General features: G+C 52.0%; 1 protein-coding gene across 3 annotated transcripts in view; it reads right to left on the reverse strand.

Annotated features, from left to right (window-relative positions):
- Window positions 1-15,377, reverse strand: part of TSPAN9 (tetraspanin 9) — a 190,586-nt gene that overhangs the window by 156,139 nt on the left and 19,070 nt on the right. Inside the window, exon 3 of one of the 3 annotated variants that reach the window (XM_069581501.1) lies at window positions 9,462-9,588. The exons of the other annotated variants lie outside the window; for them this stretch is intronic. The gene's annotated coding sequence lies outside the window, so the exon portion shown is untranslated. The remainder of the gene's footprint in view (window positions 1-9,461; window positions 9,589-15,377) is intronic. 3 annotated transcript variants of the gene reach the window in all.

Genomic DNA, 15,377 nt, shown 5'->3' on the forward strand with positions numbered 1-15,377 from the left:
GACAAGTACACACTGCTATATTTAAAATGGGTAACCAACAAGGACCTACTGGACAGCACAGGGAACTCTGCTCAAAGTTACGTGGCAGCCTGGATGGGAGGCAGGGGTGGGGAAAATGGACACATGTGTCTGTATGGCTGAGTTCCTCTGCAGTCCACCTGAAACTATCACAACATTGTTAATTGGCTATATTCCAATACAAAATAGAGTTTTATTTTTTTAAAAATAAGCATGCATTGCTCTCACAAATGAAAATAACAAAACTTCTCAAAGTATTCCTGTTCAGCCCACAATCTCACAACCAAGGGTGGTGTGTCCATTTAAGAACTAGTCAGCCAATCAAAAAGACAGAAAATAAATGAATCGTTCAAAAAATCAGAGTTGTCTGCAAGGACGTGGGGAAACTGGAAGGCTTCTACATGGCTGGTGGAAACGTAAAATGGTGCACCTGCTTTGGAAAAGAGTCTGGCAGTTCCTGAAGGCGTTCAGCCTCCAGTCACCATATGACGCAGCAATTCTAGATATCTTCCCAAGAGTCGTGAAAGCACATGTCCACACACACACACGGCTGTGCGTGCTTACAGCCTCATTATTCGTGACTATTCAAAGTGGCAGCAACCCAAAGGTCTGTCCACTGATGAGTGGATAAGGACGAAACGTGGAGCGTCCCTGCAGTGGAGTATGACTGAGCCTCAGAAAGGAATGAGGTTCCGGTACGTGCCACCACATGGATGAACCTTGAAATACCACGCTAAGTGAAAGCAGTCAGTTACAAAAGACCACATAGGGTCCGATTCCATTCGCATGAAACATCCAGAACAGGCAACACTATAGAGACGGAAAGTACATTAATGATTGTCTAGGGCTGGGGAGGGGGTGGAAACTGGGGGAAGAGAAGAGAAGCTGATGGGGACAGCATTTATTCTGGGGGGAGAGGTGACAAAATGCTCTAGAATTGATACTGCTGAGGGTCACACAATGGAGAATGTGCTGAAAACTACTGAACTGTATACTTCAAATGGGTGAATTTTAAATAGATGGTAGCAAATTATATCATAGTAAAGCTGCTTTAAAAAAAAAAGAACCAGTTGCCTATCTTCCTTAATTTTAAGGGATTACAAGGAACCTGCTAAGGGGTCAAGATCATGATGTGAACAGAGGGAAAGCAGCAGCTCACAAGCTCACTACCTACTGCCCATGGCCAGGATGTCATTCAGGCATTCACCAAACATCTCATTCAGTCACTCAACAAACATCTATCGAGAACCTACGCTACACCATACACTGGGCAACATCTGAGGTCAATAAACCGCAGCCCACAGGCTGAATCCAGCCATCGCCTGTTTTTGTACAGCTTGCAAACAAAGAATGGTTTTTGCATTTTTATGAGGTTGCAAAAAAAAAAAAATCCAAAGGAGGATAATATTTCCCGACATGTAGAAATCATATGAAATTCAGATTTCAACATCCATACATAAATTTTATTGGAACGCAGCCACACTCATCGGTATATGTTTTGTCTTTGAGCCACAGGGCAGAGGTGAGTAGCTGTAGCAAAGACTGGATGGTCTGCAGAGCCTAAAATGTTTACAATCAGGTCCTTTACAGATAAAATATACCAGCCCCTGCGCTAGATGCTGGAGATGTAGGGGAGAGAAGAGATGAGCGTCACAGTCGGGGCCGCTGTCCTTGTCTGTCCATGGCCCCAACAGCCAGACAGCTGGGCACTGAGGACCACAAGCTGAGCGTGTGCAGTGAGCCAGAGCAAGGGGGTGACCTGGCCAGGCTGCGCACAGACTCCCCTGGGAAGAGCTGGCCATGAAACCGGGAGGAGCAGGAGGTGCAAGGCCCTGGAAGGTCCTGAGCGTCCAGAAGAAGACCACCGAGGAGGAGCACCTAGTGGAGGGCAGGGAAGGCAGGGCGGCACCAGGGTCTGGGCTCCACAAAGTCATCCTCCTCCTTCCCTTCCCTCTCCCCTCCTCCTTCCCTTCTCTTCCCCTCTTCCCTCCCCTGTCCCCTTGTCCCCCTCCTCACCCCTCTAACACCCAGACATCCCTGAAGCCCTTACTTCGCTCAGTTTTCTCCCCAGCAATTAACTCTATCTGTTATACAAGCATTTGCTTGCTCACCCATCAACTCTTACACTAGAATCTGAGGACAGGAACTTTGTTTTTTCACTGCTGTATTCCCAGTCATGACCTAAAGTAGAGTTGCCTCTCATAAAAAAATCTGTGGAATAAATACAAACACCAAGCCCTTAAAAGAAAACTTAAGAGTTAAATGTCCTTGATTTGCAAACTTGGGCAAGCTATTTCTTTGCGGTTTGGTCTCCTGCTTTGTAAAACAAAAATAATAAAAGTAACTCCTTCACGGCAAATAAGGAAATGCATATATATGTTGGTGATTATTGTTATTTTTATCCTCTCGAGTCACAGATCTATTTCGAGTCACAAGTTAAAGGGGGAATTTTTAAACCTATCTCATTTAATTCTCATATAAGCCCCATGAGATAGTGATAACTTTTATTACAAATTCCACCTGGATAGATGAGGAAACAGAAGCTCATAGAGGCTAGGTAAGCAGCCCAAGGTCACACAGTAAGCCACAGAATTAAAATTCAAACCAGCATCATCGGACTCCCAAGGCTCTGCCTCCTTCCTCTACACCCTGCTCTAGACTGAAAATGCCCGAGGAGGCTGGGGGAAGGGAGCCAGGGTGTCCCGGAGCAGCTGGGGGAAGGGAGCCAGGGTGTCCCGGAGCAGCTGGGGAGCCCTCGTGATGGCAGCGTGCAGATCTGAAGGACTGAGAGGATGCAGAGGAGAGGCTGAAAGGCATTCTAGGTCAAAAAGCAGAAGAGGCGGAGGTGGGGGCAGGTCTTTTCCACAAGCAGTTACACCGTCGCAATACGAACAAGAAAGGACCAAGGTGGGCTCGCAGGGCCGGCGCTCGGCCGAAACCTCAGCTACACCTGGTCCAACGACTTGTTTTAAAGAATGAGAAACAGAGGCGAGGTGAGCTGGGGACACTGTACCCACGCTGGCGCTTCATGCTTATTCCTACTCATCTCATTCACCTTCCAAAATCACAGGGGTACACAGGCTCACCGCAGCCGGAGAAACACTCCAAAGGAGGAAAGCCATCACTGCGCACCCCTCACCAGCCACGACGAGTTAGTTCTGCGCTCAACAGGCCTGGAGCCACAGTGAGCGGCTGGCATCCCAGAGCAGGCTGGGACCTGCCGGAACTGTGCTCCGGTTCCCTCGTTTGGTTGGTTGGCTTTTGTTTGCGGGGGGCTGGTCTGCGCGGGTTTTGTGGTTGGTTTTTGGCCTGACCACGTGACATGCAGGATCTCAGTGCCCCAGCCAGGGCTGGGACCCGCGCCCCCTGCACTTCCAGTGCAGAGTCCTAACCACTGGACTGCCTGCAAGTCCCCGGTTCCCACTGTCACCAAGTCTGTCTTCAATTCCCGCATTTGCTCCCTCGTCCACCCAGCCAGTGGTTATGAGAATCTCAAATATGAGAATCTCAAATAAACCCGGCCCAGTTCCAGGTACGGGGGTCTTGCAACGGACACGATGATGAAATGATCGTTCATTCCTTCCTCACAAGGGCTGAGCACCCTAGTTTGTGAAAAACGACAAATGGGAGCAATGAAACAGACCCACTCTGCTCTGACTAAGCTCTCAGAGAACAGTGCGTCCCCTCCAAGGCCCTGACGCCCCGTGAAAACAAGAATAAAAAGGGTTGTTAAGGAATAAACAGGCTTCCCAGGTGGCTCAGATGGTAAAGAATCTGCCTGCCAATGCAGGAGACCCGAGTTCGATCCCCTGGGTTGAGAAGATCCCCTGGAGGAGGAAATGGCAACGCGTTCCAGGATTCTTACCTGGAGAATCCCATGAACAGAGGAGCCTGGCAGGCTACAGCCCATGGGGTGGCAAAGAATTGGACAAAACTCAGTGACTAAACGACAAGGTATAAATGTCCGCAAGGGGAGACACATATATAACTGATTCACTTTGCTGTATACCTGAAACCAACACAGCATTGTAAATCAACTATACTCCAATAAAACACTTCTGAATAAAAATAAAATTTTAAAAAAAATGATAAGGAAGAACCCTCTGTCCCAGAATAAAACTATCATTAACAGCTTCAGAGTGAAAGAGGAAAGGCTGCATCTGTGAAAACAAGACAAGCTGCTATAAAAACAGAAAAGGTCTATTTAGAAAACAGGAGACCTTCTAGATATTAAAAATATGCTGCTGTTGCTGCTGCTAAGTTGCTTCAGTCGTGTCTGACTCTGTGCAACCCCATAGACGGCAGCCCACCAGGCTCCTCGTCCCTGGGATTCTCCAGGCAAGAACACTGGAGTGGGCTGCCATTTCCTTCTCCAATGCATGAAAGTGAAAAGTGAAAAAAGTGAAAGTGAAGTCACTGAGTCGTGTCCAACTCTCAGCGACCCCATGGACTGCAGCCTACCAGGCTCCTCCGTCCATGGCATTTTCCAGGCAAGAGTACTGGAGTGGGGTGCCACTGCCTTCTCCAAAAAATATGCTAATGAACGTGAAACCCTCAACAGAAGTCTACAAGATAAAACTGAGGAAATCTCCCGGAGCAGGGGGCCAATAAAAAGAAAGACAGTAAAATTATAGGACTAAATCCAGGAAATTCAATATCCAACTTCTAGGAGCTCCAGAGGAAAGAAGAGAGAAAATGACAGGAGGAAATCAATGAAATTATTCAAGAAAATTTCTCAGAACTAAAATAATGAGTGTTTCCAGATCGAAAGGTTCCTGGGTGCCTGGATGGACACCCATCCACACTGAGGTGAGTCATTTGTGAAAATTCAAAACAGCAGAAAGGAGATGTTAACACCCACAGCACTAAAGATTTCAGGAAGAAAAACTGTGTTACCTGCCACAGATTAAAACTGGAGTGACATTAGCCTTCTAAACATAGATCCTAGAACTTAGGCAAAAGTAAGTACATGCATGCTCAGCCATGTCAGACTCTTTGCGACCTCATGGACTGTAGCCTGCCAGGCTCCTCTGTCTATGGGATTTCCCAGGCAAGAACACTGGAGTGGGTTGCCATTCCCTTCTCCAGGGGGTCTTCCAAGACCAGGGATCGAACCCGAGATTCCTGCATTACAGGCAGATTCTTTACCACTAGCACCACTTGGAAAACCCAAAATTAAGCAGTGCTTTGCACAAAAAAAAAGCCTAAAGCAAGCCACAGCACCAGTAACACGTGAGCGTGGAAGGAATGCTTTTTTCAGATCCGTGTGGCCAGTGAAGGTTCAGAGCACCTCCTGTGCAGCCGGAGCACTGACGGCAGGGTGTTTCTGCACGACGTTGCCAGTGCCAGATTACCACGGCCCACACCCTAGACTCCAGCGCTGAGGCTGTCTCCGCAGGAGGTGCTCCCAAGAAGGGCGAGGCAAGGGTCACTTAGTGAAGAAAAGGAAACCCAAATGGACTCCTCAGGGATACAGAGTCACAGCATTGCACCGTCCAGACAGCAAAGACTAGGGGCTGGGGCCCCTCCACAACTCATCAACCTGCTGAGCACAGATAAGAGTTCTAGCCGGTGGTGAAACCTAAGCAGGAATGAATGAACTCATGCCCAAGCAGGACTGATGATGTTAACCAGGTATGCGGGGTTCTTTAATCATCATTTCTGGGACATGTTGATGAGCTACAACCAATCTGAGTAGGAAGAACAGGAACACTGAGGCAGTAGACGCTTTGGGTGTGACCCAAGGGTCCCCAGAGCAGCCTGGCAGCCCCACGGGGCACAGGCCACCAGGACGCCACAAAGGGGCAGCCGGACTTTACAACCAGCACACAGGGCCCCTGGAGGAAGGGTGCCTGGGCCTGGGGCTGGGCTGGGCCAGGGAGGCCCTCTCTCCTCACCCTCACCTGTGAGAGCCAGAGCTTCCAAGACTCAGAAAGATCCAGGCCCCGAGACCAGTCACCTGGCTGGTTAGCCAAGCCAGCCAGGAATCCTAGCCGGTCTCCAGGCCTCCGACCGCATGTTCTCGTGAGGATGTTCGCCTGCTAGATTTCCAGGTGGGAAGAACCAGCCCGGGGGGCCTCCCTCCCCCATGTCCGCCCCAAGGAGGCGCCAAGTCTAATTGGATTGCCATGGCCCGTGACGATGCTACACTCGGCAGCGGTGTCAGTTCTGAAATAGAAACTAGTCAGGGGCCCGCCTGCTTGGCTTCCAAGGCTGGGAATCCGCTAGAATCTGAGCAGCCAACAAGGAGCCTTTCCTTCCCCCAAAAGGTCCCGAAACAGCACTGAGCTCTCTTCCCCGGCCGCCAAGGCCTGGCTCTGCCGATGGCATACGTTCAAGGTGGGCAGCGGGAGGGTGGCGCACACAGGGGAGCCCGGCAGAGGGGCTGCCTCCTTCCCTTTCAGAGTCTCCCCACTTTCCATGGCCAGTCCCCTCCCCCCGCAGCTGATTCTACAGGACACGTTACCCGTCACAGGCACAGCCCTCCTAGCTGAGGTGTCCCCTCGTCTCTGCCAGGTGAACCGAGGCACGGGTGGGGAGGGCGAGGGCCTGGTGCTGTGGGGTGCCCTCCACTGCTGCCACAGCCTGGCCGCCAAGCCAACTGCAGCCGAGGTCCTGCCTCTGACGGGCGCTGTGGGCGGTGTGTGCATGGGAAGCTAAGGGTGCACGCGAGGAAACACACGGGCATGTGCAGAGCGTGAGTGTGAACCAGCCCAGAGGAAAGCACATGTGCAAGCGTCTGTGTGCATGCTACATGTTAGTGTGCAAGGGGGGAGAGTGGAGGGAACGTGTCAGAACAGGAGATATGTATGCAAGGGGTCTTGTGCAGAGACCAGAAGCTGAGTCCCCAAGACGCCGCTAGGGAAGCGCAGGGCCCTCCTCCAGGTGCAGACACCAAAGAGCACAGTAAACACAAAAGGAGCAACCCCCGCCATCTCCCACCCAGCTCACCTCAGCCCTCCCTGCCCACCTCGAGGTCAGCAGCACCCAGCCTGGGCCTCTGGGTTCCCTCCCCCACTCTCCCCCGCCCCCACCCCCCCAGCATTCTCTGACCGATTTTCCAATCCCAGCATTCTCTTTAAAGACAAGGGAAAATTCCCCTCATTTCCTTTGGGAGCAATAAATAGGAGGATTACGGAAGTGACATTCTGAAAGTGATCTGAACTACTCCGAAGACAGGGATGGATAAAATAGAGGGCACTTTGGCCCAGACTCACTCGGAAAGAGAAGGAGGTTCTGCCTCCAGGGAGGGGGCACCATCTGCAGAGGCCTCAGGCTGAGCCCCAGTCAGTAGCAGAAAGCCCAGGCCTCTAAGTCACCGGGCTTGTCTAACACGCCAAACACAAGATACAGGGCCCTCGAGGGCCGAAGAGGCTGCTGTCTGGAGTCGGGGCACAGACTCCAGTCTCTAGTCCCTCACCTGGAAGCAATTTGCCGACCACAGCAAACAGTCTCTCACCCCCTCCTGCGTAGCCAGCTCAACACCTGAGCGAGGCCAGAGATCGGACACAGGGCAGCCTGATCTGCACTTCAGATGTTTGCACCTGTCATCCTAAACAGTCTCTCCCTTCGACCCTGAAAACTGGACCACAGTCAAGAGCGCGAGCTTTGGACTCAAACTGACCAGAGCAAGCAGCCGCTCCAGCAGCTGAGCCTCGGTGTCCTCCTCGGGAAGATGTGGGTAACTGTCGTCAAGAGGATCAAACAAGACATGTGTGCAGGCCAGGCACACAACACGTGCTTGGTAGACGGCAGTCACTACTGTGCCTGCCGCTGCCCACTCAGCTGACCACACAGCAGCCACGCGGTCCTTCTGGAATGAAAGGCAAGTCTGTCTGCTTGGTCTAACTCCTCCAATGGCACCTGCCTTACCCATCAAAAAAGCTACAGCCATCAGAATGGACTTCAAGACCCTCTGGGGGGACTTCCCTGGTTGGTCCAGTGGCTAAGACTCTGCGCTCCTAATGCAGGGGGCTGGGATTCCATCCCTGGTCCGGGAACTAGATCCCACATGCCGCAACTGAGACCTGGCACAGACAAATAAATAGATGAGTAAAACAAGCATTGCTCAGAAGGTGGGGTACCAACCAACACTGTAAAGCGAGTACATGCCAATAAAAATTAAAAGGCCTATAGGGTCTGAGTCCCCTGAACTTTCCCTTGCTCACTTCACTCCAGCCCTACTGGGCTGCAACACACCTCTCACACTCCTACCTCAGGGCCTTTGCACAGCCTGCTCCCTGGGCCCTGGGCCCCACCTCCCCCACATCTCCCCAGGACTCATCCATCTCCTCTCCCCTCTCTGCTAGACCGTCACCTCCTCAGTAAGACCTTCCCTAAGTGCCCTGTTTAACCCATAACACCTGCTGCCACCCCGTTATCTCACCCCGTTCCCTATCTTGCTCTTCCCCATAACATTTGTCGCTACAGGTTTTGTTTATTACCTGCCCCCACCCCACCCCCCCACCAAAATTATAAGCTCTTCGATTTTTCTTCATTCCTGCATTCACAGAGCCTGAGCAGGTTGGCCAGGAGATGCCCTCTCACATGTGCGGGATGAATGAATCTCAGGATACTTAGGACAACCCCACTGGGGGTCACCAGCCCTCTGAGGCTTAGTGGCCTCCTCTAGAAAAAAACAGTCGAGGGCCTCCCTGGTGGCTCACGGTAAAGAATCCGCCTGCCAATGCAGGAGACACGGGTTTGATCCCCGGTCCAGGAAGGTCCCACCTGCCACGTAGCAACTAAGCCTGTGTACTACAACTACTGAGCCTGTGCGCTAGAGCCCAGGAACTCAGTTCCTGAAGCCCAAGCAACCTTAGAGCCTGTGCTCCACAGTAAGAGAGGCCACTGCAGTGAGAAGCCCATGCAACACAATTAGAGAGTAGCCCCCACTCATCGCAACTGAAGAAAGCCCAGCACAGTCAAAAAAAAAAAATACATATATGTATATAATTATTAAAAAAATAAAAACCAGTCTAGCCACTTCTCAGGTCACTGTCAGGAGGGAGCGACAGTAAGATGACTTCTGGGAATATGCTTGGGTGCTTTCACAGTGGGGTCCCACAGAGAGATGGAAGACCTCAAAACTATTTCTCTGGCAGCAGCTGTCAGGCCAGCTTTCAGTCCCAGGGTGAAGGCTCTGAGCGCTAACAGGACACTGCAGAGAGGGACTTAGATGGTTCCGCCTCCCGGGACTGCCTGAGGCCCTGGGACAGGCAGGCACAGACTGTGCTGTTCTTCACGGAATCACCAGCACACAGCAGGTGCCCAGTAAATGTCTGGCAGAAGCACACATGAGCAAGTCCCAGACAGACAACCACACAGAGACCAGAAAGATCGCCCACAAAACCCTCAGTAAAACACCAGTTGACCTACAGCAGCATGCAAACAACAGTTACTGCAGATGAGACCAACAGAAAGAGTGAATATATTTTTATTACCTTCACAACAGGAGAAAACGTGTTCCTACACAGATGCCAGGAATTGGTGCAGAAAGCCTCAGGGGATGGAGAACAAGCCCAGGAAACTGCTTCCCAGTGAGTGCATTTCAAGAATTAGGCCAAAATCCTGCAGATCATGACAGAATGCGCTCCGTCGATATTAGCTGTGATTATATCATTGTTTTTATTATGGTCTTGGCGCCCCTCCAGTGGAACAAGCAGGAAACGAGGAGACAGAACACTCAGGTTTCCATCGAACAGTGAGCAGCCCGGGCGCACTGCTTCCTGCTGAAATGCCACTGGACTGGGGAGCGACCCTAACCACGGGGTGCTGGGCCACCTTCACTGGGTCATCAAGGGCTCCGGAGTGCCTGCGTTGTGCCAGACATCAAGTGGACGCTGGAGGGACAGAGCAAGCCCAGAGCGATGGGCCTCCTCTCCCCACGGCTCCCTTCAGGGGTGCTGGCTTTGTGAGCCCAAGCGCAGGCAGGAGCCAGCCCTCCAGATCCACCAGTCTCCAGAGGACATTCCCTCTCGGCCTCCAGGAGAAAGGACTCTCATTCCCAAGGGTTCTGATCACCTGCTGGGGAAGAAGCCAGGTCTACACTGCTCCGGACAGAGAAAGCTACTCTGGGCAGTCAGCAGCCTTAGACACCAAAGTCCTGCAGCTGGACTTGCAGTTCCCATCCTCCAGCCCCTCACAGTCTTCCCTTTTTACAGATATAATGTTATTTATCTATTTTTGGTTCTTCTGGGTCTTCACTGCTGTGCCTTTCTAGCTGCAGTGAGCACGGGCTACACTCTAGTTACAGTGTGTGGGCTTCTCCTTGCGGCGGCTTCTTTTGCTGCGGAGGACAGGCTCTAGGGATCGAACCTGTGTCTCCTCCACTAGCAGGTGGATTCTTTACCGCTGAGCCACCAGGGAAGCCCCTGTACCTCTCATTTTGCAGAGGGAGAAACTGGGGCTTCTGCAGGTCACACTGGTCTGGCGGCCAAGACCAGAGAATTCAAGAGCGAGTCTCACACCCACCTGTGACGGTGCCTGGCTGGTGAGCTGAGGGAGGGGAGCCCCATCCTGGGAGAGAGGTTCCTGAAGTTTAGGCCATTTGCTCAGGGTACAGATGGGCACTTGGCTGTCAGGAAGCACTTTCTACAGAGCCCTTACCCCAGAGCCCGCCTAGCTGTGACTTCCCCCGGCGCCCCTGACGACTGCAGGGGCTACGAGGGGGGCTAGGGAGGCAGCATAGATTTCCCCAGTAGCCCACTTACAAGTGACCTGACCAGGCTCCTTCCACACAGAGGTGGGGCAACAGAGCTTTGGGGAGATGGGACCCTTGGCTTGCTCCTTGAGACACTGACCCCTTCCCCACCCCCACACCAACCGAGCTGTAGCCCTGCCCATCCTTCCCACCTTGGAGCCTTATTTGTAGCTCCTTGGAGGCCACTTTGAAAGGGGGAAAAGGCAGGTGCTTGAGGCAGGTCCCTTGAGAATCTGCCAGGACCACCCTGGTGGCTCAGAAGGTAAAGAATCTGCTGCAATCCAGGAGACCCAGGTTCGACCCCTGGCTTGGGAAGATCCCCTGGAGAAGGGAATGGGTACATACTCCAGTATTCTTGCCTGGAGAATCCCATGGACAGAGGAGCCTGGTGGGCTATACAGTCCATGGGATCACAAAGAGTCAGACAGGACTGAACAACTAACACTTTCTCTTTCACTTTCCCCAGCACCCCTGAACCAGGAGTGACATCTCCTGGGTGCGAGCAGTCCAGGGAGGAGAGGGCTCCCCCAGAGGCAGAGACCCAAGACCCAGAGAAACAAGCCAATGACCAGGTCTAGGGCAGCAGTGCCCCGGCACAGGGATGTTCACCAGTGCCTAACTGCCAGGGTTTGCCGTGAGGGAGGCAGGAGGCTCAGAGCCATCGTGTCTCGAAGGCTCTGTGTGTCCAGACACAGAAGACAATGCAACGAGGCGCTGACACGGGACCAGCCGGATCCACGGGGTGCCAGGCAGGCAGAAGGGGAACGACAGGGCCCAGCGTGGGCAGCGGGCGGCCAGTCATCAAGGGCCCCAGACGAGGCCCAATCATGGAGGCTGGGAGGAGAGTCACAAGAGTAGGAGGGAGAATGTTGCAAGTATGTTTCCTGAACTTGGTGGTGTGTGTGTGTGTGTGTGTGTGTGTGTGTGTGTGTGTGTGTGCTGCAGAGTTGGGAGGGGGGATGAATCATGGGCTCAAAGGCAGGAATAAGATGGGGAGGTGGGAGGGAGGTTCAAAAGGGAGGGGATGTATACTTAATGCTGACTCAGGCTGTTGTATGGCAGAAGCCAGCATGATATTGCAAAGCAGTTATCCTTCAATTAAAAATAAATTTTAAAAAATAGTTAACATCGTTGAGTAGAAAAGTATCTTGGAGAGTATCTTGTGTAACACTGTATCTACTCTTACAATCCCACACAAAACTCCCGATCAGTATCAGTCTTTGCTTAAACCCCAGCAGTGGTGGGGAGCTCAGGACCTCCCAAGGTAGCCCACCCCTCCTCTGCCGGACAGCTTCAGCTGTTAGAGAGTTCTTTCTGGAACTGGGTCCACCCCTGACCTCCTGGAATCCCCACAGGTCCTAGGCATTTGGGGATCTCGGCTTTGAAGCCATAGGACATGTTTAAACCCTCCTATTCCACATCAATCCCACACATGAGGGGAAACCACTACTGCGTATGCCCTCTTCCCCATAACACTCCATAAAGATAATCCCCAGAAAAACAAGCATTCCCAAACCCTCATCCAATTCCCATGGGGTGTAGGTCCCACCATCTTAGTCATCCTCCTCTGGACGCTTTCAGATTTGCCAACTGGGAAATTACAGAAATTACAGAATTAACAAAACCCAGATGCAGACGTGGTGTAGAAGCCACAGAGCAAGGAGGGAATCGAAAACTTCATACCCAGGGCAGCATCATCGTTCTTCCTAGCAACCTGTAACAGCACAGTTAGCTGACAGTTCCTTCCATCCATCTCTTTTATTCACTGGATCAACAAACATGAGGGACTTCCCTGGTGGTCCAGCAGCTGAGATTCTGCACTCCCAATGCAGGGGGCCTGGGGTTCCACCTCTGGTCAGGGGATAGATCCCGATACACACCGAAACTAAGACCCAGAGCAGCCAAATAAATAAACAAATAAAAATATTAGAAAAAAGCCCCCAAATCCAAAAACATGAGCTGCCTCCAACATACCCAGCACTAGACTAGTTAAAAGGGATACTAAGAAAAATACCATATCATCTTGTGCTCAGGGAGACGGCCTATGTAGAGAGATAAGAAATAAAACCACATACAACATGGGGGAAAAAAAACATGGTGCTTATGGGGTCTTTCCTGTAGAAGGGACGACGAGAGACCCCTGCCCCAGAGGGCAGCAATGCCCAAGGGGAGTTTCGCGTGATGCCAGACTCGGGTTGTAGCCACAGTGAAGGCTGGCTTCACCCTTGCCCCTTGAACAACTAGAAAGCGGCAGAAGTCATGAAACAAGGGCTTCAGACGCTGGACAGCAGGTAACTCTGGACTGTGATCTCTGAAAGAAGGAAACGAAAGAAAGAGTTCTGTGATGCCCAGCTACTGCCTGGAGGCAGCACCCACGTAACAGTTCAGGGTGAGGAATCCACGTGGAGTCCAGTGGGCCCTTCAAGTTGAGGAGACGGAAATTGGTGTTCATGGAGACAGAATTCTCAGGGCAGAACACTGGAGAGAAGAGCTTCCCTGGTGGCTCAGACAGTAAAGAAATCTGCCTGCAATGCAAGAGACCCAGGTTTGAACCCTGGGTTGGGAAGATCCCCTGGAGAAGGAAATGGCTACCCACTCCAGTATTCTCGCCTGGAGAATTCCACGGACAGAGGAGCCTGGCGGGCTACAGTTCATAGGATAGAGTCAGACACGACTGAGTGGCTGACACTTTCGCTTTCTTTGGAGAGAAGGGCACTGCATAGAGAGGGTGCTCTAGAGAAGAGTCCCCTGGATTCCCCACCTGACCCACACAAGTGTAGGGTAAAACGCCACAAGCCAGGGGACAGAACCGACAGAAAGCGGGGAGCCAGCCAACCTGCAGAGCTCACTTGGGGCCACGCTCCCACCAGCGAGAGCAGAGAGCTCACGACACACCAGGGGCTGGTGTGTCCTTAGAGGGCGAGGCCTCCGTAGTGAAGCTGAGCGAGCCCTTGGCTGAAGGTGGGTCCACCCTGACAAAGCTTACAAGCAAGATTCACTGGAGGAGGAAATGACAACCCGCTCCAGTATCCTCGCCTGGGAAATCCCATGGACAGAGGAGCCTGGAGGGATATAGTCCGTGGGTGGCAAAGAGTCGGACACGACTGAGCAACTCAACAGCAACCACAGAGCCGTTTAAAGGCATGCCAGAACAAACTCCAATACTATTTGAAGAAACAGAACAAAATCCAGCAAGATTCAATCCACAGTGTCTACCATTCAATCAAAAGCTACCAGGCACTCAAAGAAGCAGAGGAAAAAGCAGGAGAAAAAGCAGTCAGGAGTACAGACCCAAAAACGATAGAGATGATGAAACCAGTGGACAAGGATGGAAAAACAGCTATTGTATGTTCCGTGAGCCCAAGAAAGTAGAGGAAAACATAAGGGTAATGAGAAGAGAAGTGAAAGATATCAAAAAGACTCAGACGGAACTTCTAGAGATGAAAAACCCAGTATCTGAAATGAAAGATACACTGAAGGGGAGTTATTAACATCAGATTAGACACTGCCCAAGAAAAAGTCTTGAAGACATAACAACAAGATGAAGCACAGAAAGAAAAAAAATGACAGAAAAGAAAAAAATCAATGGCGCATCAACAACCTACAGGACAACATCAGTCTAAATACACATGCAATTAAAGTTCCGGAAACAGAGAAGAGGGAACAGAAAAATACTTGAAGACGGAATTCCCTGGCAGTCCAGTAGTTAGGACTCCACGCTTTCACCTGGGTGCCATCCCTGGTCAGGGAATTAATATCCCACAAGCCATGCGGTATGGTCAAAAAAAGAGAAAAATACTTCAAGATATAATGGCTGACCAAGTTCTCAAATGTGCTAATACAATGCTTATAAGAGAAAAGAACAATGCAGGATGGGAGGGGCATTCTGAGTCAGGCAGACCACGCCAAGGACACTGAGGAGTGACAGCCTGCATGGAGGGCATCACAAGACAGACCGGACAGACTGGCCTCGGGTGGGCAGCAAGGAGGCTGGATACTGCTCCAGGCCCCTGCAGACTCTGAGCCTCACTCAGCGGCTTGAACCTCATCTTGTAGCCCATGGGGTGACCACCTCCTCCTGCACGAGGACAGCCAAGCTCTTGAACCTAAAGTCAGACTTCCCAGTGTCCCATGCAGGACAGGAGAGAGGCTAGAGACCCAGCCGTGACATCCGAGCCCCCAGCCTGTCCCCATGGGGATGACCCAGCTGAAAGGTCCACCCTGGGAGCCCGTTTGGAACACAGAGGGGAGGCAACAAAAATATTCCACCCGTCTGAGAAGGGTCTTCCTCCCCGAGACCCCTGGAATCAGGGAAACTCTCAAGCCCAGAAAGGGCTTGGGGATCACAGACTCCTCACTTTACACTGAAGAACAGGAAGGTCCAGAGAAGTGACGTGGCTGACCCAGGACCAGGGAGGGGTCCTCTGGGGCTGCTCTTTCCCCTGACCCGCTCGCCTGCTGTGATCCCCACTGCCCCTCCAGCACTGCGGACGGTGCTGAGTCTGTGGCGGTCTACACGGTCTCTGCACACCCAGCCCAGCTCCTCTGGGGCAAAGGCAGATGCCTGGCACCCCTGGGCTACTGACCTGCCACAGGGTGGGTGCTTGGTACCTGCCCCCTTCAGTTCCCTGAGCCTGACTCTGGGGAAGGGAGAGAG

The sequence above is a fragment of the Ovis canadensis genome, chromosome 3, assembly GCF_042477335.2.
Source record: "Ovis canadensis isolate MfBH-ARS-UI-01 breed Bighorn chromosome 3, ARS-UI_OviCan_v2, whole genome shotgun sequence".
NCBI lineage: Eukaryota > Metazoa > Chordata > Mammalia > Artiodactyla > Bovidae > Ovis > Ovis canadensis.